The sequence below is a fragment of the Kogia breviceps genome, chromosome 9 (genome assembly GCF_026419965.1).
Source record: "Kogia breviceps isolate mKogBre1 chromosome 9, mKogBre1 haplotype 1, whole genome shotgun sequence".
In the NCBI taxonomy this organism is placed as follows: Eukaryota; Metazoa; Chordata; class Mammalia; order Artiodactyla; family Physeteridae; genus Kogia; species Kogia breviceps.
The window spans coordinates 59,703,477-59,708,019 of NC_081318.1; positions in this window are offsets into that span (position 1 = coordinate 59,703,477).

The following is a 4,543-nucleotide window of genomic DNA, read 5'->3' on the forward strand; positions in this document are numbered from 1 at the left end:
ATCTTCTATTTTGTGAGACATCATTTTCATACTTTCCTTTCATTCTTTTTTAATTTAAAAAAAATTTTAAATTTATTATTATTATTTAAATATTTATTTATTTGGCATCAGGTCTTAGTTGTGGCACACGGGATCTTCATCGCAGCATGTGAGATCTTTCGTTGTGGTGCACTGGCTTCTCTCTAGTTGTGGTGCACAGGCTCCTGAGCACGTGGGCTCAGTAGTTGCGGCATGTAGGCTTAGTTGCCCCACAGCATGTGGGATCTTAGTTCCCCAACCGGGGATCGAACCCGCATCCCCTGCATTGGAAAGCGGATTCTTAACCACTGGACAACCAGGTAAGTCCCCTCCTTTCGTTCTTTCGACATGGTTTCCTTTAATTCACTGAGTATATTTATAATAGCTGAGTTAAAGTCTTTGTCTAAAAAAATCCAATATCTGGGCTTTCTCAGGCAGTTTCTCTTGATTTTTTTCCATTGTACATTCCATACTTTGTTATTTTTTTGCATGTGTACTTTTTTGTTGTTGAAAACTTAATATTGTAATATATCCAGTAATTATAATACTATAATGTGCAACTCTGGAAATCAGAATTTTTCCCTCCCCAGGATTTGTTGTTGTTGCTGCTTATTGTAATTGTTGTTTATTTACCAAATTTTCTGAACTAATTCTGTGCAGTCTGTATTCTGTGTTATGTGCAGCCCCTGAAGTCTCTGTTAATTTAATGTTTAGCTGATGATTGGCTCCTTACATGCCTGGAGCCAAAAAACTCTTCTAGTCTATGGCAAAGGACTCTATGTTTCTCTGTGTTGAGGTACATCTTCACCTATCAGCCAAGCAGTTTACAATTCTGCATTGGCCTTCACTTCCTGTTTCTACAGAGCCTCAATGTCAACAGGAGGTGAGATCTTAGGGCCTTCTTAGGACTTTACTGAGCATGTGCACAGTTCTGAGTATGTGTGTGAGTGTTTGTCCAGATTCCCAGGGGTATGTCAGAGCTATTCATAGCCCTCAAAGATCTCATTCTCTAGCCTGTCCTCTCAAGTTTTTTGTTAGTCTATTGTTTGTCTTAACTGTTATTTATTACCTCAGCCAGCAGCAACTAGGATATTAGCCTGTGAATGTTTTGGACAAATACCCCTGCACCAGGAAGCAGCCTTAGTACTACACCAGTTCCAAGATAGGTGCAATAAAGACACATATTTTGTCTACCAGGGAGGAACCAGACAGGTCAGAACAAATAATTAGAATCCTTTGTGAATGAAGTACTTTCTGCTTCCTGTCCTACTGGGAATGCGAGCTGTTATTTTCAGAGCTGCTGCTGGACTACAGAGGGGGGATGGGACTAGAGTAAGTTAAAATGACACAAAGTTCATGATTCTTTCAGAGAATCCGCGATGTTCTTCAGTCAGTGTTCCCTTAGTTATGCAAGTCTTTGGTTAATTTCCAGAGTTCAAGAACAAGAGTTGATTTTGAGTTTCAGCCCATTTTTTATTGCTTTTATGGAAGGGCAGAATTTGGAGTTTTTTACTTTGCCATTTTGGCTGATTTCATTCCCACCCTTTTACTTTTAATCCATTTAAGTCTTTGTATTTGAAGTGTGTTTCTTGTAAACAGCTTAAAGTTGGGTCCTTCTTTTTTTTTTTAAATACAGTCTAATAGTCTCTGCCTTTTAATTAGAGGATTTAGTCCATGTACAATTAATGTAATTTTTGGCATGGTTGATTTTTTATTTTGTATTAGTAATTGTTTTTTATTGATCCCATTCATTCTTTGTTCTTCTATTCTTCCCCTCTGCCTTCTTTTTGATGGTCTAAATAATTCTTAGTATTGCATTACAGTTCATCTATTGACCTTTATTCTTTTTAGTGGTTTCACAAGAATGCAGTATTCATGTTTAACTAATAACAGACTACCTTCAAATGATGTAACAGAATAATCCATTTACCTTCTCTTTGTCCTTTGTTCCTGTGTTGTCATGTATTTTACTTCTGTATTTACTATAAATCCCACAATACACTTATTTTTGCTTCAGTGAATAGTCATTTATGAATTAAAAGTATTTATAAAATAAAGATAATTCTAAAAGGTTTTAAAAATACTTACTTTCACTTTCTTCTTTTCTGGTTCTCTTCATTTCTTTCTGGAGATCTGGGCTTTCCATTTCATGTCATCTCTCTTCAGCCAACGAAATTCTTTTGGCATATCCAGTAGTAAGATTCTGCAAGAGAATAATTTCAGTTTTTTTGTGTGTAAATACGTCTTTATTTTGCCTTTATTTATGAAGGTTCTTTTTTTTTTTTTGATATAGAATTCCAATTTGACAATGCTTTCTTCATTAAGAATGTTTTGTAAAATCTTGACTCATCTAAAATATCTTTGCCTAATCCAAGGTCATAAAGATTTTCTCTTATGTTTTCTTATGAAATATTTATAGTTTTAACTCATATTTATGTATATAATGCATCTTTAATAAATTTTGTGTATGGTGTGGTTGTGGGCTAAGGTTGATTTTTATGTATATGCATAATTAATTTTCCAGCAACATTTGTAGAAAAGACTATTATTCCCCATTTTTTAATATTTAAAAATGTTATTTTCAGATACTGTTGGTAGTATATAGAAATACAGTGGATTTTTATATACTGACTTTGTATCTTACGGTGTTGCTAAATTCATTTACTAGTTCTAATAAATGTTTTGTAGATTTCTTAAAATTTTCTTCATATGCAGTTGAATACTGTTCTACTTCTTTTTCCCCAGTGTATTTTTTTTTTAAATCTTTATTGGAGTATAACTGTTTTACAATGGTGTGTTAGTTTCTGCTTTACAACAAAGTGAATCAGTTATACATATACATATGTTCCCATATCTCTTCCCTCTTGCGTCTCCCTCCCTCCCACCCTACCTATCCCGCCCCTCTAGGTGGTCACAAAGCACAGAGGTGATCTCCCTGTGCCATGTGGCTGCTTCCCACTAGCTATCCACCCTATGTTTGGTAGTGTATATATGTCCATGGCACTCTCTCACTTTGTCACAGCTTACCCTTCCCCCTCCCCATATCCTCAAGTCCATGCTCTAGTAGGTCTGTGTTTTATTCCCGTCCTACCCCTAGTCTCTTCATGACATTTTTTTTTCTTAGATTCCATATATATGTGTTAGCATACGGTATTTGTTTTTCTCCTTCTGACTTACTTCACTCTGTATGACAGACTACAGGTCTATCCACCTCATTACAAATAACTCAGTTTCATTTCTTTTTATGGCTGAGTAATATTCCATTGTATATATGTGCCACATCTTCTTTATCCATTCATCTGTTGATGGGCACTTAGGTTGCCTCCATGTCCTGGCTATTGTAAATAGAGCTGCAATGAACATTTTGGTACATGACTCTTTTTGAATTATGGTTTTCTTAGAGTATATGCCCAGTAGTGGGATTGCTTCACCAGTGTATTTATTTATTTATTTTTTTCTTATCATGTTGCACTGGCTAGGACATTGAATCATTCACATAAAGTATCATATTAGCTATAGCTAATAGCCAATATTAGCTATAGTTAATAGATTTTTTTTTTTTTGGTAGATGCCCTTTATCAGATCACATTTCTTTCTATTTCTGGCTTGTGAGTTTTTTTTTTTAAATGGGTGTTGAATTTTCCCAAATTCTTTTTCTGAATCTAATTTAAATAATCATGATTTTTCTTTTTAATCAGTATAGTACTTTATTTTATTTTGCGGTACACGGACCTCTCACTGTTGTGGCCTCTCGCGTTGCAGAACACAGGCTCCGGATGCGCAGGCTCAGCGGCCATGGCTCACGGGCCTAGCCGCTCCGCGGCATGTGGGATCTTCCCAGACCGGGGCACGAACCCGTGTGCCCTGCATTGGCAGGCGGACTCTCAACCACTGCGCCACCAGGGAAGCCATAGTACATTATTTTTGAGTGTTATACCTAACTTACATTCTGGTGATGAATCCTATTTGGTCATAAGGGATTTTCTCTTTTATGTGCATCTAAGCCTGGATTTTTCTTTGGGACAAGATTTTTTAACTAAGAATTTGATTGCTGAAATAGAGGTAGTAACAATATCTCTTTTTCAGTGACTTTGCTAGTATATATCTTTCAAGAAATCTATTTCATCTATGTAGTTTAATTTATTGGCATGAATTTGTTCATAGCATTCCCTTTTTATCACATTAGTTATTTTTGTTGTTGTTATTTTGTTTTGTTTTTGTTTTTTTCTGATTAGTCTGATTAGTGGTTTCTAAATTTGGGGACTTTTTTTTGAAGAAACAGCCTCATCTTACTGTTTTTTTTCTATTGTTTTCCTGTCTTCTATCTCATTGATTTCTGCTTTTTATTATCTTCTGCATCTTTGGGGTTTAATTTGCTCTTCTTTTTCTTGTTTTAAGGTGGAACATGAGCTAATTGTTTGAGACCTCTCGTCTTTTCTAATGTAAGCATTTAATAGTATATATTTCCCTCTAAGCACTGTTTTAAATGCATTGTAAAATTTTTGATATGTTGTGTTCTTTTCAT